The sequence below is a fragment of the Parasteatoda tepidariorum genome, chromosome 8 (genome assembly GCF_982258835.1).
Source record: "Parasteatoda tepidariorum strain Cologne lab strain chromosome 8, Ptep-v5.0, whole genome shotgun sequence".
In the NCBI taxonomy this organism is placed as follows: Eukaryota; Metazoa; Arthropoda; class Arachnida; order Araneae; family Theridiidae; genus Parasteatoda; species Parasteatoda tepidariorum.
Window position 1 is genome coordinate 105,407,364 of NC_141762.1, and position 24,417 is coordinate 105,431,780.

General features: G+C 32.2%; 1 protein-coding gene across 3 annotated transcripts in view; it reads left to right on the forward strand.

The window, feature by feature from the left end:
- Window positions 1-330: 330 nt before the first annotated feature.
- LOC147806619 (coatomer subunit gamma-1-like) overlaps window positions 331-24,417 on the forward strand; it is a 56,814-nt gene continuing 32,727 nt past the window's right edge. For all 3 annotated transcript variants that reach the window (XM_087169559.1, XM_087169558.1, XM_087169563.1), the window contains exons 1-4: window positions 331-405; window positions 6,189-6,263; window positions 10,738-11,040; window positions 13,859-13,982. The gene's annotated coding sequence lies outside the window, so the exon portion shown is untranslated. The remainder of the gene's footprint in view (window positions 406-6,188; window positions 6,264-10,737; window positions 11,041-13,858; window positions 13,983-24,417) is intronic.

Sequence of the window (24,417 nt, forward strand, 5' to 3'; positions counted from 1 at the left end):
AAGTTAGATTTGACCTTTTTTGGTCGATAGGCTAACAAAAATATTTATTAGGTTAACGATTGATTACTAAATGCTAACCATCGAAAAGAAAATTTTAATAATTCTTATTTTATGTTATAAATTAACTAAAACTTGTTTTTCTTAGTGGGCTAATTTTGGCTTTCAGAGAGGTATGGGAGTGTAAGTGCTTCATTTAATCACTTTTTTTTTCCTATAAAATAAATAATACTTAGAATCACTGCTAATTTATACAATGTCTATATCTATTTATATGTCTCTTTAGAAATGTTTATAATTTAATTTGGAATCTTATTCTTTCTTCATTTTGCAGATATGTTGTATTGAACTTCGTGAAGATTCATAGGATTGACTTCATCGGTATTTTGTGATACACCACTAGTTCTGGTAAGAATTTCATTATGCTTCAGCAATTTTAGGATTTTCAAATATGTAGGGTAATTCAAAATGAATATAACGATTACAACCGGCTATAACTATTAATTGAAAAAGGATTTACTCAGAATGTAGAAGGAACTTCAAAATTTTGTATAAATGCGTGACAGATTTTCTATGTGACTTCAATTGGCAGACGGACCATGTCTAGGCAGTAGTCCATTTCACGTCATACATTCTAACGCATTTGTTCAGTCGCCGACGCAATCGCGCGTTATTTGAGTTCTTCAATTGTTTTTGGGCATGGGGCGCACATACATGGGACCACATAGATGGAAATCGCAGGGTATCAAGTCCGGAGATCTTGGTGGCCAAGATCAGAAGACATCGTCGCCATCTCCACCTTGAACGATTCAAGGGTTTAGAAAATGTTGATTTAAAAGTGTGCGAACCATCGTACCCCAGTGTGAGGGTGCTCCATCTTACTGAAAGATGTAATCCGTCGAATCAGCATGTGGCACCATACCTTAAGCATGTTAAGATGCATACTAATTATGCATACCTTAAGCATAAGGAAAAAAGACTTATGCAGTCTGCTCTAAATGTGAAGCCCAGCAGGCCTCAGCAGAACATATCCTCGACTGCTTGGGCCTTTCCAAGGAGGACTTATATACTTCTCCACTTCTTGTAATCGACTTTTTGAGAGTCAACAACTTACTGGATCTTGTCTGACCTCGTCAGACAATTAGAGGATAAGCAACAACAACAACAAGATAACGTAACACTTCGCTCACAGAAGAAAAAGGAAGGTACAATTAACGTGATGACATCGTGCAGAACATCTTACCTTTAGCTGAGTCATGTTCAATTACAGTGGAAGGCCTCTTCGTACCCCATATTTGACTGTTGTGCCGGTTAACCACCCAACTTATGTGGAAGGTTTCTTCATCTCTAAAAATGAAACGATCAGCCGTTGTTTCATTCTCCATGCTTTCAGCATAATCCTTCATACGTTTGCCGTAATTTTCCTACTTCAATTGCTGTAGCAGTTGAATCCAGTACGGTTTCGTTTGCAGGCTCTGTCTAAAAACGCGCCACACCGCTGTTTTGTAACTGCTTTCGAGCGCCGATTTTCGCGGGTTTCGTTCTTGTTTGCGGAGAATTATTTCAACATTAACCACTGCTTTTTTTTATTTTACAAACATCCCGTTTCTTCAAACATCCTATGCCAGCCGTTATGACTCAGGTTATAGAGCGTTCGGCTGTCCAATAAGGTGAACCGGGTTGGAATCCTAGCGATGATCTTTTCTTGTCGTTGATCATTTTTGTAACATTTGATATGAGTATTAAAAATAGATGTAATACATTTATTGAATCATTTAATACAATTAATGGAACATCTCAGTAAGGAAAAAGTAACATAAGCACTCTACATACTTTTGGGAATTTTAAAATTCATTTAGAGCATTTAGCTATAAAACTACAAAGATCGTCAATTTGTAACGGTTTACGAATTCCGCATCCGGCTTGCACCAGCCGCAATGCTGACGTGAAATATCCTCAGTGGTAGGCGGATCATGGGTTAGTGTCCATTTGTCGTTAGGGTAACCGTGGGAGGTTCTAGTGGTCTTCCTCTCCACGCAAATGCGGGTTAGTTCCATCGAAATGTCCTCCACGAAGGCAAATGTTTGCCAATACTTGATCCAGGAGTTTCCTTGCCTTCGGGATTGGGTTCAAAATGACAAGGCTACGGAGTTGAATATTTGTAGTCGTAAACCCAAAAATTGGGTCGGCTGTTCAACGACAGTTATAATATAAAATAAAACATCCCATGCCATCTGCGTATGTTGTTCCTATTTTATAACGATGACGAAATCTTCTCTGCACTGTGATAACAGAATGAAATTTTTTAAATTCTAACACGCAGCATGCCTTCTACACGGGACTGATCATTCTTATTAATAAACTCGCGCATGCTTAGGATTCCGCTTCACTGCGCCTGCGCCTTACATCAAGAAATTTTGATGTTCCATCTACATTCTATGTTAATCTTAGCGATAAATTATTTTTTATTAAATAGTTATAGCTTTTTGTAATCGCTATATTCATTTTAAATTGCCCAGTATAACTTGAGGCATAGGATGCATTAAATGAGTAAGAGATTAAGTAAAGACAATCACGCACTTAAAAGTAATATAAGCATAACGTGGGGAGAGTAGATATCGTCAATGTCAACCTTCGTCTAGGAAAAGTCACCCCAAAATAGAATCGAGTCAATATGTCTTATACATTAATGAATTGGAATTATATTTCTGTAGTGATACACTACAGTACTCTCCCACCAGAATTATATCTGTGATAGAATTCGATGAACGTATACCACTAGTTGATTCATTGCTGTCTTAAAAGCTGTATTAAAATCACCGTACTTTTTGTTGATCGTGAGAGCTGTATTAAGTTCACGGTCGTGGCTGCTCCTGTGTTGCCATTAGCAGTCGAGTGTTTGCAGGCCGACGTTGCGTGTGATACAGACTGAGTAGCAACAACTCAAGGAGGTGGATACGGTCTCAGTCACAAATAGCAAGTTGATTGTTTAATCTATCGAAGTAGGCGTGTAAAAATCGAAGTGGGAGTTTCTGTCATGGTAGGCGTGTTCACATCACGTCCGAAGTTTACCAAAGTGGGGAGAGTAGATATCGACAACCTTCGTCTATGAAATTACAAGGCTACGGAGTTGAACAATAGTAGTCACAAACAAATTGGGTCGACTGTTCAACGACGGATATAAAATAAAATTAAAAATTCCGTGAACTTGAAAGGCAAAGAAAAATTCAGAACAGTCTTCGTCTATAACTTTTCAAATGCCTTGGCAAACACGAATGTGTAAATTCTGAAAGATAAAAAGAACTCCAGACTATAAATTTTATCAAACCAACGTGGAATTAAGATTTCTTACAGAGCACTATCATTAAAATGAAACATTACACTTTCTAGGTCAAAAGTAAACTAAACATTGTTTTGCATGTTACTCATTTTTAGTTGGTATGCCAACAACTTCATTTACTTTTGCGTTGTATCTATTTTATAGTGGTTTAGAAGGAAAAGTTTATTAAAACTTGTTTCGGCAATGACTTTAATGAATTAGTGGTCTAAATTAAATTTAAGGTTTGACGAAAGTTAGTTTTGGCCGTTTCTTTTAATTGACGATTGTAGAGCCGAAATTGCTTGTTGGGCCAGCAAATTCCTTCAGTGGACTAGTGTTTAGATGCGAAATTTAAATTTGTAATTAGATCAGAATATCGTTAAAAGGTTTAAACGGTAAGGTTAACAAAAGTTTATTCCACTAACGTAGTGCTTACGTTTTCTTACCATGAATTAACGTTTGAAGGCAAATTTCAAACTTCTTCAAATTTCAAGCTGTTTTCTTGACCATAAATGAGCAGACATTTGTTCTGTATTTAACTTATTTTGGTATTTGGATTAACGAAAACTTAAGCAGGAAATTTAAATAAAGTAACAATAGCGTTCGTCTTATGAATAAAGTTTCAAACATTCTAAAATGTAATGGTTTTAATTGAAAAGTAGCCAATTAATTAATAATTATTTTATCATGGCATATTTGTTTACGGAAAAGATTTTTTTTTCTTTATCATTGTTGCAGAGAAATTTTGCCAGCTGCGAATAACCAAGTAAACATTGTTTTTACAAGCAACTAACTACAATAATTATTTATTGTTGGACAATACATTTTGACAGAAAAGTCTACTACTAAGCGCAAACTACTCATTGTTAATAAAGAACACTATCATAAAATTACTGACTTTATTAAATATTAGATGCATGATCATTAAATTAATTCTTAACTGTTATGTTTAAGCGGTCAAGATTATTAAGTACACTGAATGTTTCTACAACATCATCTCTAACACATCATGTATTTAAGTACTTTATATTACTTTTCTAGTTGATTTTTAAGAAAACAACAAGCATTACTTACGATACTACTTTATAAGTTTCAATGATAGTTACACAAAATATTAAAATTTACAAAAAAATTGCTAGATTATAAATAACTTTGAAATTGAAGCGATTCATTCTTGCTGTCGACCACAAATTAAATGGCGATATTAACAATCTTAAAGAAGTTACAACTCAACAGTTGAAAAAGTTTTTCCAGTTTTGAATCGTTCGCGAACAAAACTAACACTTCCGCAAATCTTTTTTTGCGTTTTCTGTCATGAAATTACATTGGCTAAAAACGATATTAAATAATATTAATTTTTTTTCTTTCTTAAATAAGGGTTTATCTATTAATAATGTGGGATGCCCTTTCACAAAAAAGTAATAAAATAGATTAATGTTAGATTGGACGCTATCTAACCTTATATAATATGAGATATAATATTAGAAGATAGCATTCAGGAGACTAGCGTTTTCTAGCAAATTTAGTATTATATTACATCTTTCTAATGTTACATAATATCCTTTCGCTACCTGGGTAGCGACATTTAAATATTCTAGCTAAAGTGAAATTTAAATTTTCTGAGTCAAAACTTTTTTTTGGTATGTTGTCAAACATTTTTCTGAGCTAGTGATTTTCTGCAATGAACTAACGTTTTATGATAAAATTCAAGCTTGTTTATAGTTAACAAACAAAGGCCATATTTTTCGATAAATTGATTTTCTAACAATTTTTTTTTTTTGATTCTGCCTGCAATTTCCTATTATGGGTTAAAGTATAAAAACGAAAGTCAAAAGTTTCTAAATCATAAACTAACTAAAACTTGACATGACTTTTTTGGCGGGTGGGGGGCTACCAGAAAATTCTCACAATGCGCTCCTATTTGGAGTTAAAATGAATTTTTCTAAATCAAAAGTAAGCTAAAAATTTATTTGGCATAACTCCTTGATCTAAAAAAAAATTTTTTTTTCGGGCTACTGATTTCATATAATGGCCTAGAAATTGGTAATTTCGTACAAACAATTTTGATGGGCTAACATAGTACTAACGTTTTTATGTAATACTTGAACTCTTAAAAGAAATATCGCTGCTTTTGGATCATAAATTAGCTTTCATTGTTTCATTATATAATTTATAAATTGTTTTAGACTTCTTTCGGTGCTTTAACTAACGAAAATACTTGCTGGGCTAACGGTTAGTTGAACAATTTAAATTTGTGCTTTCTTGTTCGAAAGTTAGCACCCAGGCTCTTTATAATACAATACCACAATAGATTCTTTAAAAAATTATTTTGAGAAAATTTCGGATTGAAAATTTTCTACCATGGGCTACGTATATAAAAAAATTGCATTGGTTTTAAGTCAAACGGTTATTGAAACTTGATTTTACTCTAGCTTTATTTAGTTTGATGGGTCAACACTATTTATCAGGACTAACGTGTGCTAAAAAATCTATTCAGTAGCCTAACGTCTGAGGGCAAAATTAAAATTATCTAACTCAAAAGTTAGATTTGACCTTTTTTGGTCAGTAGGCTTAGAAGAGTACTTTATTAGGTGAACGATTTATTACTACGGGCTAACTATTGAAGAAAAATCTTTAATACTTCTTATTTTATGCTATAAATTAACTAAAACTTGTTTTTCTTAGTGTGCTAATTTTGGTTATCAGAGGTATGGGAGTGTAAGTGCTTCATTTAATTATATTTTTTTCCCTATCAAATAAATAATTCTTATTGACATTATATAAATTTACAGTGATTCTTTCGATTTATAACGTCTCTTTAGAAATGTTGATAATTTCATTTGGAATCTTATTCTTTCTTTGCATTTTGCAGGAGAGTTTGTATTGGTCTTCGTAAGGAGTCATGACATTGACTTCATTGGTATTTTGTGATACACCACTAGTTCTGGTAAGAATTTTACTATGCTTCAGCAATTGTAGGATCTTCAAATATACAGTGTACTTCAAAATAAATATAGCGATTACAAACGGCTCTAACTATATAAAGAAAAAGGATTTATCGATAAACATTACACAAAATATAGAAGTAACTTCAAAATTTTGTATACTTGAGTCACAGATTTTCTATAGGACTTCAATTGGTCACACGGACAATATCTAGGCCAGGGGTCCCCAACCCTATGCTCGCGGGCACTATGGCGCCCTTCGATCGATCTAGGTGAGCTCGCTGCTTGTGCCCAACGATAAAGTAATTCCATTTTCCCTTAAAATTCTATGCAAATGCATACTGAAGTACTCTGGCTCAGTAAAGGCAAAGTACTTGATAGATTTCTACATTTAATTGAAGAAATAAAAAATCAAATATTTTTAGAGCTAAGAGATCCCTCGCAGATTTATCTCTCCTAACCGACATGATGGAAAAACTAAGTAATTTAAAATTTGGAGCTGCAGAGAAAGGACAAACATATAGCAAGAATGACAGGGGCTCATTCAGAGATAAGTTATTTTTGTGTATATCACATTTGAAAATGAATTCTCTTCGGTACTTTCCAAACATGAAAAAATGATAGGTGACAGTGAAATTGGCTTATCAACGCTTCAAGCTCAATTTAAAAAGCGCTTTCAACAATTTAATATAATCGAGCCTTTGATCACCTTTTTTTGTAAATTCTTTCACTAACCAAATAAACATATCGTAATAGCAACATACCTGTGCATTTCAGAATTTCTTCAAGTAAGGCGAGAAGAAGGGAAAAGTTTTTGATCTTCAGGATGACATTATCCGCAAAACTATTATATCAGATGAGAAATTCTGTAATATATGTAGTTGACAGAAATAAATTCCATTCTTAAAAGGAGCAGCATGGTGCCATGCGACTTAAAGAATTCTGATCAACGGTGTGATTAAGGAATTTTAATGGGACAAAGGGCATGAAATTGTAAGTTACAAGTCACAAAATAAAGCATTAATACATTCAAGGAGAAAACAAAACTTATGTGGGGGAAATTCGAAACCTACATGCTTTCGGTTCGAGAGATGGGGTTAAACTAACTTAGAACTGCTCTATTTGAGTCTCTTTAGTGTTCATAGATGGCGTTGGCAGGGGTTTCGATTGTCACAGCAGCATATAAAATAAAGTCGTTTTTAGGTTCCACATACTTGTTTGAATCATTGTTTTCGACAATGAATGTCATAAACTCAAAATATAGATCCCGACTTACAGATGAACAAATTGACGATTGCCTGCGAGCAGGAATTTCATCATATTCTCCCAATTATGAAGCGCTGGCCAGTGAACTGCAATTAAGATAACATTAACTGTATTTTATATATTTTATAAATAATTTTTATGCTTCGTATGTTTTAAAAGCAATTTAGCAATAATTTATTTTACACAAGAATATGAATACTCTTTATATTCACGAGGTAAATTTATTTTTAAAATTAAATTTTTTCTGCATTATATGTAGTGTGTATTATTACCTATGTCTATCAATTATAAATTTATCTTGAAAAATAAATGGTCACCGCCATTCGATCGATATTCTGGTATTTGCTCTTAGGTACAAAAAGTTTGGGGACCCCTGATCTAGGCGGTAATCCATTCCACACCATACATTTTGACGCATTTTTGCAGTCGCCGACTCAATCGCGTGTTCTTTGAGTTCTTCCATTGTTTTGAGCGTGGGAAGCACATACATCCGTCTTTCACATAACCCATAGATAGAAATTGCAGGGTATCAAGTCCGGAGATCTCGGTGGCCAAGAGTAGAAGACATCGTCGACATCTCCGCTTCGACCGATTCAACTCTTAGAAGATGTTGATAAAAAATGTGCTAACCATCGTACCCCAGTGAGAGGGTGCTCCATCTTACTGAAAGATGCAATCCATAGAATCAGCATCTACCTATGGCACCATACCTTAAGCATGTTAAGATAACGTAACACTTCGCTCACAGAAGAAAAAGGAAGGTACAATTTACGTGATGAGATCGTGCAGAACATCTTTCGCTGAGTCATGTTCGTTTACAGTTGAAGGTTTTGTGGGGAGAGTAGATATCGACAATGTCATTTACAATTGTGGTTTTTAGAAGGGGAAAGGTTGCTGAAATTTGTTTTGGCCATAATTTTAATGGATTAGTAGACTAAATTAAATTTTTTTGCCGATGATGTTCGAAGACAGAGAAGAATAATGTTTGACGAAAGTTAGTTTTAGCCATTTCCTTTTAATCGATGAAGGTAGAGCCGAAATTGTTTGTTGGGCTTACAAATTTCTACAGTGGTAAGATTAAAATTTTTAAATTTTTATATAAATCAAGTGTCTGTTTAGAAGAAATTTGGGTCCGCTAACGGACCATTTACAAAATGATCTTTCTTTTAATCGGACCCTTCACAAATTTGTTTATCTTCGTTATTGTTTTGTTAATCGAATAAACCCTTCCCAAGGGAAAAAAATAAAGATGGATGTAAGCAAATTAAGTTTTGTCTTCGGCAGACGCTTCTTTCTATATTCGTCCGAAATGAATATTCTGCGTTCAGCAGTATCGGCTAAATACCAAATATTTGTATGTTGCATCTCTAATTTAGAAGCAGCAATTGCTGTTTATTTTTGAAAATTTAATTTTTTTTAATTATAGTTTTACAGTGTTGGGCATAATCTTGTATCTATTTACAATTTAAAAACTCTTTGAAAAAGTTTTTCGCATTAACAGGACCCTATTTGCACAAAATCATAAAAGCAGGATCCTGGTTGAAAGAATGTGACTTAACGTTTATTTTATATTCACAAATTACGAGTGATTTTTTCACAATTTTACAAAAACGGACCTTTTACAAAATGTCTGGACAGACTCCTGTAAATGTTTTTGAGATCTTCAATGACAAAATTTTGTTAGTAACTTGAAAATTTGTCGTAATAGCGAATTTCTTGTTGCATGCCGTGTTTGTATCTAACTTTCCCTGTACTCAACACTTTATTTACCAAATTATTACAAAAATTATCATAAGTGTGAGTAACTTTTTTGTCCAATTAAATATCGTTTATTTAACATCTTTGAGAGAAAAAAATTAAAAATTTCTAATTTACATTACATTATAAATTTTTTTATTTAAATCAAACATTTAATACTTTGTTTTAAATATAGTTGAATTAATGAATCAATAAAAAAATAAGAAAGACATGTGAACTTGATCGAGATAGAAAGCTGAGAATTGATGGAATAAAATTGAGGAATCATAAAATGGCGTCCCATAACGAATTACCAAAATCTAAATGGTTACTTTGGTGATGTTCAACTTCAAAATTCTCTTGAGTTGCTTCTATTTTTCAAAATATTCTTGAATTGCTAACCAGAAATGATAAAGGGAAAGTCATATTGCAGTGACGGACAAGTTCCAATGGGATATTTTGTTCTGGCTCAATGGCTTATAGAAATAATATTTGTTGACAAATATTTATTGTATGTAATATATGCTTATATAATATATGTTTATTCAGAAATATGTTTCATTGCGTGTATCGTTTTTAAAAAGTGCTTAAAGGTTCTTATTTTCGAGTTTCTTTTTTAAACACCCTTACAGGTGCTTTTTGTATTGGATGTTTTTAAAAAGTGCTTAATTTTCCCTTTTCGAAAATGAAATTTTTTTTCTTCTTTACCATATCGATTTTCATCACGTATGATGCAAAAGCGTGCTTTCCACATTGTTCTATTCAACGTTGTCACAATGCATTTAACCACAATACATTTCGGCGTACCATTGGTCCATGGCGTTTAAAAGCGTCAATCGTTTTACATGTTTGATGAAATACTTGCGAGTCCGCATGTGCGTCGACTGAGCTGGGTTCGGAGAGATTCTTGCACTCTCATTTGAAACTCTGCTGCATTTTGCAAGATATTCTCAATTTCAGGCTTCATTTTCCGCCCTCTGATATCGAACCTAAAAGTTTCTTGATCATTTTATAACGGCTAATATAGTCAAGAAAAAGAGCTCTTTGTCAGAAACTAGTTATATTATTATGATCGTGTAAAATCTTTGAAATTTATTTTGCATTTTGTTAATGTATATAGTGCTTTAAAGGTGCTTATTTTTTGTTGAAAGATTTGTCTACGCACCCTGTGTTTAGAATATACGTTATATAATATATGGCTATTCAGAAAAAGGACGCATTTGTATTTTGTCTGAGTTCGTAACTTGAAATGTCTGAACTGGTTAATTAGGATACTTGAAGTCACCCTCAGGAACCATTAAGACGGAATTTCTTCCCCGGCTGTTTAGTTTATCAACTAAATTGATAAACTAAAATCTATTAATTATTACTAAGTGAACTGTTGTTATTGTACAAATGACTGTAGTATTCACTTTAATTTACATCAGTTAAATTTAAAATATTTTTTAATTAATCATTTATTTTCACATATAGGTTGATCAGTTAAATGAAGCTTTGGAAGTATACTCATCAGAAGTTTTAAAACTTTGAAGAATATGAGCTGGAATGTAAAAGTGCTGGAAGAAAGGTTAAATTTATTTCAATAATTGTAATTGAAAACTCTGTTTCATATTTGTATATTTCTTAAATACGTAACTTATATTTTTTAAGCTTTTTATTTTGTTTCCCTTCCCAGCTGCTCGTCCTTTGTTGACAGCTTTGTTGACCTACAACCCTAGAATACATTAGAAAAAAGTTATAGTAACAGTAAAATCAAGGTATGAAAGTTTATTCAAGGTATTCTTTTCATATTTTATTTTATTTGCATCCAATGTTATTTAGTTAGACCACCGTTATAATAAAGATTAGTTTTTTCCGCTTTTTTTAAAAAATTAATACAGTCAAACCCCCTATAGTAAACATAATTTATAGTGAACTTCTGAATATAGTGAACGAAATGTTCGCTCCCTTGCCTTGCTATGCACATATATTATTTTTTGTGGATATAGTGAACCAAAAAAAAAAAGAGAGGAAATTGGAAATTAGGAACTTTTTTCTGTCTTCGACTGATTGTTTCTTCATTTTTTGGTAATTTTGAAATTTTTACATAAAATACATAAACCGATTTTCAAAACCATCTACTGAGTGGAATTTAGCCATAAGCATTTTTTTTTCTTGTTTGCTTCTTCTATCTCAGTTACTCATCCTTAAATAAAGGCCATCTCTAAATTTTTTTTGTGCGCAAAGTGACGAGTAATTAAAAATAAAAGTTATCGCTTTTTTTGTTGCTACATATTGTTTTTTTTTAAAAATTATATTTGTATTTCTTTTTATTAGTCATTTGATTAAACAATGCGTAATAAAAGGAAGTAGTTCGGAAAAATTAGTTAAAATTGCTTGCAGTACGGATATAGTGAACACCCCGTTAAAGTGAACCGAAATTTCGGTCCCTTGAACGTTCACTATAGCGGGGTTTGACTGTAAAAGAAAAATTCCGTCATTCTTAGAAAGTTCTGCTTTTTCTATTGACTGAAAAAACTTCCATATTTCAAATTTTTTTCCTTTCTAGGTAAAACGAATTTTAAAATTGCATTCACTTGATTTAAAATAATGGATCGCGGTTTATATGCATACGATTAACGAGAAAACACATCGCAGTATATATTCAGGACGTGATTTAACACTTAACCATAACCGTTCAATTGACCGTTAAAGTGCTTTTGCATCGAAAATGCTCTCATCGTTTTTGCACTTCATGACTTTTTCTAACAACTATATACAGTTAGTTAAAATATTCGTTTATTATTTTTTTATATTTTGTTTGTTTCGAATAATACTTGTCGTATACCTATTTCGCCCACAACCGGTCATTTGACCCGGAGAACAATTTATTGCTTTCGAAGGTTATCGAATCAGAAATTACGATGTAATGCGTGCACAACGTATTACATTCGATGAGTTGCACATTTCTGCAAAGACTATTGCGTAGTGAGTTCAATCACAATAACTGTGAATTCAAATTTCAAGGAAGTACCTAAAATCTTAGATTGGCATTTTTGTATAAGAAATAGTGGCAAAAACTAAATGTGTTGGTAAGTAGCTTATATTTTATTTTGTTGGCGTTACTTCATTTCTAACTAACTGTTAGTTTTTACCCAGAAAAATGTCGAAATATAGCGATTTATAGCGATGTAGCCAAAGATAGCGCAAATTTTTAGAAGAAATAATATTAATTATAATAATAATTGTAAGAATTATAGAAATAATAATGATTAGAAGAAATATTTTTGCGGAAAATGTACAATGTAAATGAGCAATGAATTAAAAATTCTTATTCTTTGTTATACATAAAAATTTGCAATATATAATTTCGTTTAATTATAATAAAGCTTTTTTTAATTTATTTCCTTCCTAACGTCCACATTTCATACATTCAATCAAGAAACATAAAGTACGGTTATTTGACCGGCTATGATAAAAATAGGTATACATTAAGTGTTAATTCTTATCCTAGGTGGTGGTAATTTATTGTCATTTACAATGCTTATGACTATTTTTAAAGGATGCAATAAATGTATCAGTAATACTTTTCTTATATAAAAATTTTATTCACTCTTTTTGTGCTATGTCAGACCAATTGTGTGGTTTCTTTTGAGGTTAAAACATCTGGCCTTTTCAGTTAACTCGGTGTATGTCAATTATCTATAATAGCAGCCCTGGCAGAGCATATTAAGGTATTATAGAGCATATATAAGTATTATTTTAACTGTCACTTTTATGATATATTAATGAAAAGAAAAAGTTGCCCTAGTACGAAATATTTCTGCTTCTAAAGTATGATAAAAGTGAAATGTAGTGTGTCTACCACCACAAAATTACAATTCCTACTCACTAGTAAATAAAATGTGTTACCTCGGTTCTACGTTGGGGTACATGTTCATAGATGAAGGTTGACATGATCGATAAATGTATCCCCATATTGAGGACTCGGGCGTGATGTGAACATGCCTGCATGGACAGGAAACTCCCACTTCAATTTGAACACGCCTACTTCGATGGATGGTCCACAATTGAACAGTTGACTTGCTACTTGTGACTGTTACAATATCCACCTCGAGCTGTTGCTACTCAGTCTCGATTACACACAACGTATTCACTCTACTGCTGAAGGCAACACAGGAGCGACCACGATCATGAACTTAATACAACTCTCACTATCAGCCCTAAAAAGTGGGGTGATCTTAATACAGCTCTCCCGACTTCTCACAAAACAGCAATGAATCAACCACTGGCATCCGTTCATCGAATTCTGTCACAGCTATAATTCTGGGGAGGGGGAGTACTGTGTCGACCGCTACAAAATTACATTTACAATTCACTAGTATATAAGAGATGTTCCTTTCCAAAAATGAAGGCTGACATGGTCGATAAATATATCCCCCCAAATATTTTTTTTTGGCTATGACAGTATTCTTGTGCATTCACGATACAGCAACCTCACATTATAACAATCATTTCTGCTCAAGCTACGATATTGAGTATTGACTGTGTTATTTAATTTCTCTGATTTTTCATATCTGTTTTTATATTTATTCTTTAATTTCCTCTTTTCTAGTGAACTGGAGTGTGCTTTGATGTACCCGCCCTTTATTCATGTGTGAGACTTCTTGAGAATATTATTTGAATTTACTGATAAGGGTTGGGAGACTGAACTTTGTGAAAAATGCACTTCATTTTTAGTAAGTACCAATTTTCCTGTTTCGACTATATTTTCAAAATTTTCTCCAAAAAAAAAAAAAAACCTCAAATATAACTTTAACACTTACTTGAATCTTGTATATCCTCAACTTTCATTCTTTAAGGATCTTACCAGCATGGTGCTTAGCTTTTTCAAAAAGTGCTTAAATGCGCTTATTTTCGATTTTCCTTTCTTAAAAGCCCGGGTGCTTTCTCCATTGGGTGTGCCCTTGTGGAGGACATTTTGATGGAGCTAACCCATGACTCTTAGATAGGGTGAACAAGCCTTCAAGTAAGAATTGTGACGTCACGAACAAGTGGGTAACATGGTAGAAAAGAATGTCTTGCTTTTTCTTCTCTTCAGATTAATAATTTTAGGTCTCCCTTGCATGTCAGAATAGTTTTTTTAAGATCTGAATTGAAAGTGATAATTCAAATGAACTTCACTTCATTATTTAACATTCTTATGATCTTAAAACATATTAATCGTTTTTAGGAAAATAAAGCTATCGATTATTTTTTACTGTCATCCATTTATAATTTATATCTGTTGATTGAAAATGTTATATTTTTCATAATCCACTTTAAACTGGAGAATTTTTTTTTTAAAATTTTGTAAATAATGCAACTAAAGATTACTTTATTTTATGATTCAATTTTTGCACAGAAAATTATATTGCTTTATTTTCTTTCCACATCATTATTATGTAAAGAATAAGTTTCAATTAAAAAATACTACATGCTGTTAATAATACATAATGTAATCTTTTCCTGCTCAAACTATAAACAATCTGAAGTAAATATTTCTTAAAATTAAACCCATACAAATATACTGAAGATTGGAAAAGTTTTTATTCACAATAATGCTAATAAACTGTACAAAAATAAAGATTTTTGTACTACCAATATTAAAAAATGCAATACTCATAAATAAAAATGGAAATATTATCTTTTTTATGAATGGCAATCCACTGGTCTGGCAGCTTCTTTTCAAAATATCATATAAAATCTTCATAATATTTAATTTTGTCATCAGCAGACCATTGCTTAAATTCTTCTTCCCTTCTTTTTTCAAGAGCAATAATTCTTTCTTCTGGTGCTTTTCTTTTTGGGGGCCTTAATTCCTTAGTTAAGTAATGATAGGTAAATTTGGGAGAATAGAGGGAATGCATCAGAAGTCTGTGCTCTTTCGAGGTACAACAAGTATCGAACCATCTGCTCGTACTGCTTTATGCTCTCTTTCAATAAAGCGTTCTTCAAAGTACTTAGAACAGATAACTGTAGAATCAGTAACTTGAAAGTCTTTTCGATGAGAGAATTTCTCCCATTGATTCCTTCTTTCTAAATCTTTTGGGAAGCTAGTGATATTTGTATATGCTTCTCCTTCGTAACTAGAAGGGTACCCAGGTACACAACATGATCGTGGCATCTGCAAAAGAAATAGATATAGCATGTTCCATTTATTTACAAACAAATAAATATCAAATTTGATATGAATTTAAAAAACAAATAAAAAATAATAAAAAAAACTCAATTTCATATACTTCTAATTGAAAAAAATCTAAAATTATAAGTTAAATATCATCATTATAATTTCAGGAACAGTTTTAGCAAATTTATAACATATGGCTCAAGCTAATGCTTGAAAAGTAAGAAATAAAAAAAAAGTATATGAAACAGATTCAAAATATCATGGCAAATTAGTCACATAATTTGTTTGAAAATAATCACTTTCTGTAACTAAAATGGTGAAAAAATATCTTATTGCTTTCATTCTTATTTCATGCAAAATTATGAACAAAACTAGTTCCAGTAATAGCTTTTATAGTCAGTGATATCTTTTCTTAGTGAGATTTATTTATCACAAGTGAAAAGAAAATAAATTTTAAAGATTATTTACTTATTTATTGTAAAAACAACAATAACAGAATTACTGTTATTTAATTAAACTTACGGCTTAATATCTGTTAATTTTTTACACAGACAATTACACCTATGAATATTAGTGTAGTAAATAATATCACTTGATAGCATGTAAGGCATAAAATAGTTGAAGAAAAACATTTTATAAGTTGACTAAGTTTTAAAAAAATGTACGACTTCATACGCATAATGTTTTGAAATAAACTAAAGATGCAAAGTAATATTAAACCTATATTTAAAAATCTAGCAATAAATACATAATGTCATAGCACATCATAAAATAATATGCTATGTTTAATCTATTGAAATTAGCTTTTATTATTTTCATTAAAAAATTATTTTATTGTTTTCACTGTCATTTATAGTACAATTATATGTGTTAGTCTTCATAAAATGTATATATAGATTTCAAAAATATTTGCTTGTAAAACAAAATTAAAACTATATGTATTTCTAGTTTTGCTTTATAGTGTATTTAAATTATTTGAAGTATTAGAAACAGTTACTTTATTGTTTTTTAATGTTATTAAAAAAATGTCAGGTAATTAAAAGAAAAGCAAAACAGTAATATAAGATTTATGTTTACAAAATGCTTCAAACCAAAACTAAGAAGCAAATCAAAATAAAGCTGCTTAAAATTTAAATGTAGATAAAATTAGGTTTTAAGTTGGTAAGATCAGAAAATTTTTTAATTTTTGAAAACTGGAAATAGACTAAAATAAAAATTAAACAGCAATTAATAAAAAAAATTAAACAGCAATTAATTTGATGTTTAAAACACTTTTATACACACTGATAGATACTTGCTTTTTATTTTACATGTTACGTAATAAGAAAATACTCAATAGAAAATACTTAAAAATTAAATAAGACCTGATGTTTATATAATGTTTCAAACCAAACCTAATGGAAAATCAGAACTAAAACTACAGTATAATTTTAAGAACATAAATTAAAATTTTGTATATATGAGTAATCTGTGTTTCAAGAATTGAAAATTAGAAAAATTGTACTAATAATTCAAAACTGAAAACAAAAAAATAAAAACAATTGTTTTTATATGCATGTGTAAATAATTCAATTTATAGGTACCAGACCTTAGTAAATATTGATGCAGCAAGCATTGCCTACTATACTACATAAATGGTAACAAATAAAAATATTTAATAAAAAATACTTAATAATAAAATATGACTTCATCTTTGCTTTAATGTACTTAATCGAATTAAAGCGGCAAAGAATTTTTAAAAATTTGAATTAAACAAGGAACTATAACAATTATTCATTACTGAAAATTTAAATTAAAAATTCAAGCATTTAATATTTTATACATTTAATTTATATAAATCAATTGAGAGGTACTTGTGTAAATATTATTGATATTTATTCGTTACTAAGTTAAATGTCAAATAATTATAAAAAAATCAACTTAATACTAAAACTGTAAACCAAAATAAAGATGTTATGTAATTTTAAAAACTCATATTAAGTTTTAAAGGAAGGTATAAAATCAGTGTTCTCAAAATTTAAATCTGAAAATTAATTATTCAAGACTAAAATTAGAAGAATACGAAAATTTATAAAAAATTATTTTAGCATATAGGTAAATGGATAAGTATTATTGCTTGATCTTCAATATTACATGCAAGATTAGTAATAAAGTATGACATAAAATCTCATGTATATGTTTCAAAGCAGAACTAATTTTTACTAACATAACTAATTGTCATTGATATGTTGATAAATAAGATATTCAACAGAAATGTACTATAAATTTTGTTTGTACTTAATATATTACAAACAATAAAATATACAATATGAAAAATATTGTACAAATAAGAATTACAGGTTTTTCACATCAAAAAAGAGAAAAATGCTATATAACGTCGAATAATCCAATATTTGCACAATGTAAAGCTAAAAAATAGATTTAATGTAATCTAAAATTATTTAACTAATCTCAATTACTATGTGATCTATAAAATATCTATCTAATAAATCATATTAGTAACCTTTATACAAAATAAAAAGATGGAGTTAGCATTTTAGTAACTTAAAAAGGAATGAACAATTTATTTTGAATAAAATCTAGTACGTAACAATTTTTTCGATAAGTTACTCATTGTTACAGGGTGTGATTATAATCGATACGATTTTAATTTAAATGTTAAATTTGATTAAAACATCACAATATATCTAATACATTAGAAGAAGCATTTAAATGTATTTAAATAAGATAAAAGTGAACTTACTTCTCAAAAGGTTTGCTTTTCAAAGATGAACACTTTTCAAATAGGTCGCTTGCAATCGGTTTAAATGGCTACCTCAGTTCGCTGTCTTTCTTTTCGACCTTCGTCTACTTAAAATCTAACCCCCCAGAGAGTAACATCATAACTAGAGAGTAGAAACAATATTTCGGCTGGAACACCCTATCTAGGAGGCTTTGAGCTAACCCGCAGTTACGTTACACGGAGAGGAAGATCGCGAGTACCTCCCACGGTTAGCCTGACGGCAAGGGGACTCTATCCCATGATCCACTGAGGATATTTCGCGTCAGCACTGTGGCTGGTGCAAGCCGGATGCGGAATTCGTATCGCCTGGGTTCGCATTATTGGAAGACGAACGCTCTATCTCGAGCAATCACGGCTCGTGATTTTCTCATTTTATTTTATTTTGAAAAGTAGTTTATTTTATTTTGAATCGTTGAACAGCCGTAGCCTTGTAATTTCGGACCCAATTCAGAAGACAAGTGAACTCCTAGATCGGTACCCCAAGAGGTATTGATTTGTTATGGGAACATGGAGGACTTTAAGACACGACATATTTAACGTGCATCAGTCACCATTTACTACCATTTTCATATATTCATTCTTCGGCCGGCTAGGATCGAACCCGTGACCTCTTGGACATCGGCCCAGCACCCTACCGACCAGGCTATCACGGTGTTTACACTGGCCAGTTAGCGAGGCCAAAACAGCCAAAAAGAATAAAAATTGTAAACGGCAATACTGTAAATCCCTAATATCGGTCGACATCAAGGGCGCCTTTGACTCCATACAGTGGACACACATAATACACAGATTAAATTCTATAAACTGTCCGACTCAGCTCACAAACATAATCAACAGTTACCTCTCACACAGGTCAGTTGAGTTCAACGGTGGAACTGATATAACTAAAGTCGATATCTACAAGGGTTGTCCACAGGGCTCCTGCCCAGGACCCCTACTATGGCTTTGCGGATATCTTTTTACAACAGTTCAAACACGACCATGTTAAAACACAAGCCTTTGTAGATGACTACAGCTTCATTGTCTCAGGCAAAACAAGGAAAGACCTAGAATCAAATGCTAATGAGGCAATGACACAATTCAGCAACTTTTGTGAGGCACAAAGCCTAAAACTGTCAATTAACAAGTGCAACTACATCACTTTTAATAATCCTTTCAAGCAGAGACAACCAATAATCAAAATAGACTGTAACACAATAAAATCAGTAAATCACATCAAATACCTAGGTATAGTATTGGATCATCATCTAAACTACCTTGAACACATTAAATCACTAAGAACAAGAGCCACAACACCACACAACAATCTCAAAAACTAGCCCCAATGACCTGGGGCATTAATACTAAAATGCTCAAGTATTGGTACAAGACTGTGGCAGAAAAGGCTTTTACGTACGCTGCAGCAGCATGGGGTACTGAACTAAATAAAACCGCAATCAAAGAGCTGTACAAGGTGCAGCGGCCCCTACTAGTCAGAATAACAAGATCATTCAAAACAGCACCCACACCAGGTCTGAATGTTCTGGCAGGTTTACCGCCATTGCACCTGCAAATCCAAAAAGAAGCACTACTAGCTAACACACTAAGATTCAATCAAGAAAACACATAATATAACATAAAAGCGGGTGATTATCAACAAAAGATAAAAACACATATGATCCACCCGGTCCATAAGACTAGCCATAAATACACTAACCTACCAACAAGTACTAGAACTAGCAAGACAACGACGGTACAAATCTACACCGATGGTTCCAAAACAGACAATGGCGTGGGAGCTGCATTCTGTGTTCAACCAACATACAGATACATACAATTTTACGCTAAAACAAGAAAACACAGTGTTTCAAGCAGAGGTTTTAGCAATCAATTGGTTAGAGACACACAGCTGCAAAGATGCAACAATTTTCACAGACAGTCTGGCTAGTATACACGCTATTAGAAAAACGAAACAAAAAGATCCACACGTGGCAACAACACAAAGACAACTAGAACACCTAGTCAGAAAATGCAACACACAAATACACTGGGTGGCAGCGCACACAGGTAACACAGGTAATGAAGCAGCGGATTTAGCAGCTAAAGACGCAACAGCAGGTCACGGGATTCCCAGCGGTGTTCTGCTTCCACCATCGAGCCTAAGAAATAAACTTAAAAACATCACACAAGAACTTTGGCAAGCATACTGGGACGAAAATGAAAAAGGCTATACAACAAAATCATATTATCCTAAAGTAGACACAGACCGACTCATAGGCCATCCAGCAGCAATACAATTCCTTACATGACATGGCTTCTTCCCCTCATTCTTACACAGGATGCAGCGAATAAACACAGACACATGCCCATGCGATGACACAGGTACCCCAAGTCACTACCTACATGACTGCCCACTAACTGAATCGTACCACCCTAAAAAACCCAATGAACAAGGCAGAACGATATTTACAGACAGTTTCAAAAACAAGCATATTATGCAAAAACTAATAAATATTCTAGCCATAACCAGGAACATCACAGACAATATGTCATAAGCCTAATAATAACTTTGTAAAAATACTGGCAGCAAATACAATCATGAGGTGTCAGGACTCCAAGCAACAGGTCTCGAAAAAACGCAGAAATTTTACCCGTCCCTGAGGACGGCCTGTCCAACAATGTACCCGTCCTCCTTTGAAACTAACCCGTAGCTTTTAAATAAATGAGAATATAATTTTCTCTTATTTATTACAAGCATTTATGTAAATTGCACAATGAATTAGTAGTTACTAAGATTACGTTATTTAGTAATAAAAGAATTAACGGGATTTTTAGATTAGAGGGTCATTTTAGAAGTGAGGCGCTATAAGACTCTTGTAAGATAACAAAAATTGAAAATGTATCACGAACATTAACGGGAAAATGTCCGTCCGCGCGGACGTCGGATTCAAGAAATTTGTTGCCCGCGAGGAATTTTTGACCGCCGAGGACGGGCAGTTTTTCGAGCCCTGAAGCAAACCATTGCTGCAGCATAAAAACTGCTGCAGCATCCCTGACCAGCAAACATTTGGCAGGCAGGCAGTCAGTCAACACAAGCTGTTGTCCGTGAGGCTAATAATAATAATTTTAAAAAAAAATAAAATAAAAAAAACCCACAAGCTCGATCTACACAAACAAGAGATGGCTTAACTGTCGATAAACGCACACACAATAAAACACTAATCAATATCATGATCCACCATAACACTGCCTCATAATAAAAATAGGTAAAACCAACAACACAACATAAACAAAACATACATATCACACAATCAACCACGGACTGGCTCACAATAGCAGCCAACGTGACTGATCACCACACACGCCACACCACTGACCCTGCCCCCAGTCCCCGGGGACAGACAGTGAGTCCGGAGCTTTTCAGCTACCCGTGATGGCCATTTATGTTAAATGTTAAAAAAAATATATATATATATTAAGAAAAAAAAATTTTAAAAATAAATAAATAAATAAAATTAAAAAAAATATCTGTGACGTGACTAGCTATTTTATATTGTACTGTTATTGTCGATGTCCATCCTTTGAGTCTGTAATGTAGCGCTGCTAGTTTATCTATGTAAAATTAAATTGTCGCTACTAGGCCGGGATAGCCTGGTCAGTGGGGTACCGGGCCCATGTCCGAGCGTTCGTGGGTTCGGTACCCGCCGGTCGAAGACTCCCTGTGTAATAAATGGTGACTGATGCACGTTAAATCTGTCGAGTCTCAAAGTCCTCCATGTTCCCATAACAAATCAAAACCTCTGGGGGTACCGATCCAGGAGTTTCCTTGTCTTCTGGATTGGCTCAAAATTACAAGGCTACGGCGTTGAACATTAGTAGTCGTGAACTCAAAAATTCGGTCGACTGTTCAACGGCTGTCATAAAATAAAATAAAATATAACATTTAACGTTTACGCAATTCGTTCGACTACGATCCATTTCGACTTACCGTCGATCTGCCAAAATCATTTTACACGCTTGATTAAATATTTGCTTGTCCGCATAGGCGTATGCTGAGCTGAATTCGGTAGGAAGGATTCTCGTACTCTCATGTATAGCGGCCTTTTGAAGGCGATTCTCAATTTCAGAATTTTCAGGCTTCATTTTCCGCCCTCTGAAATTGAATCGAAAAATTCTCTCATTTTTGCTGATCACTTAAAAACTAATTACGGATTAACTAAACGTAGCCAATTTTTTTCCTATTAGCAAAGGAAGAAATTTTTTATCTTGTTAATTTCATCGTTGGTGAAGTGCCGTCGTCTTCCTTACTGGCAAGCTTCTCGCCTTCTCGCGCTCATTATGTATAGATCAGTACTATAATCCTTGAATTTGAGATGGGGATCATTCACTAATTACTTATTTTGATGTTTATCCCCAGAGCAATCAAAAATTACAAAGCTTTATTGCCTCCAAATTTCCGTCTCGCATTTATTCCTTAATTTAATAAAGATAAAAATTGATTTAGATTTTTAGTAGCAATATTTTTATCTGAGGGACCATTCACCTATAATTTACCAGATTTTTTTAAAAAAAATTTCTTGTACTTAATAAATTTTTTTATTACTTTTTGTTGTTGTATTAATACTTTTAAAATTTTCAGTGCTCTTAATTTGTTTTATGAAAAAACTCAATAATACTTAAAGGCAAGATTTAAAAAAGTATGGATTGTTTTTCGCAGCATGTCCTTTAGACTTCGTGCCATTAAACCCTACATTCAATCAATAAATAAATCAATTAAAAAAAGCATGAAGTTAGTGTCTTTTGCTATTTTAAATGCAGCAAAAAATCTTACGTTACTCCAAAAAACTCTAAATTCATTTCTTCATGATTTTATTTAAAAACAATTGAGATAAAAAAAATTCAATCATCTCAAGTTTGTTAAATATTATGAATTTAGGGGCCATATAATAATTTACTCCTGACAAAAATGTTTTGTTTAAAAACATTTAAACAATAACAATAAAAATTATTAGGGGTCATTTACTAATCTACATTTGTAATACCAATTTATTTAAATTTTCTTAATTTGTTTAATTCTTTACATATCTCTATAAATTCGATATAATCAAAACATAATCTTGTCAATGTTTTGTTGAATATGCTTTTATAAATAACTTTTATTTAAATCTAAGAAATACACTTGTGAACCTTTATAAATAATAGTTAAATTAATTAAAATTTTTAATAAATTTCTTTACCTTATTAAATAAAGTAATTAGTATTGATTTAGGAAATATAATGGGTCGCTCAATATTAAATATGCTTAAAATTGGGTTTATATTTTTTTTATGGGGGCAAATGTAATCAAGAAAAGAGTTATTTGTTAGAAACTAACTATTTAATCATGATCACATGAAGTTCTTGAAAATTATTTTGCATTTTGTTAATGCATATAAGAGGAACTTCCAACAATAGGAAGAGAAACTTTTTATAAGTGCGCATATCCTAATTATGATATTTTTTTAAAGTGCTTACAAATATATTTGAGCACTTAAAAGGTGCTTATTTTTCGTTGAATTTGGCTACGCACTCTGGTTTTAGCACATTAAAATCGATGATTAGATCAAAAGTTATTAAGGGTGGACTCTTTAATTTTTCGCACTCTACATGCCATGTACACTGAATTTTACACAATTTTTTTTATTAAAACAAAAACTTTTTATGAAAGTTTTCTTCAAAATTATGAGGTCATTAATGCTAATTTCACTCTTTGCGTATTTCGTCAGATCTCGAAAATATTTTAAATCCAACAAAAATTTTACCCACATTAAAAAAAGGGTTACATTCAAAACACATTTTCGCTGACCAAGAAAACACAAGACAAACGTAAGCGCAATGTGGGAAATCGTTCGACCACACGACAAAAATTTCTGTCTAAAACAAGTTTCAACATATTTACGATCTAGAAAGAAAGGCTTGAGTTTAACCTCCTTATAATTTTTCTCTTCAAATAAAATTTCTGGCTGCAGCTGTCAACTGGTAGGCTCCTTAAGGATCAAGTACAGGGCTGCTGTTTATTATTGTCTAACCTACTTATTTTGAAACAACAAAACTATTTGTTAAATATGAATAAAAATATGTCTTAGCCCATTAACCGACCAAACAATCACGTGTTTTAATTTTTCTCAGAACATTAACGTCTTGTGAGCAATTGTCAGCCTGTGAAAAAAAATTTGTTATTGCAAACGACAAAAAGGTTACGACC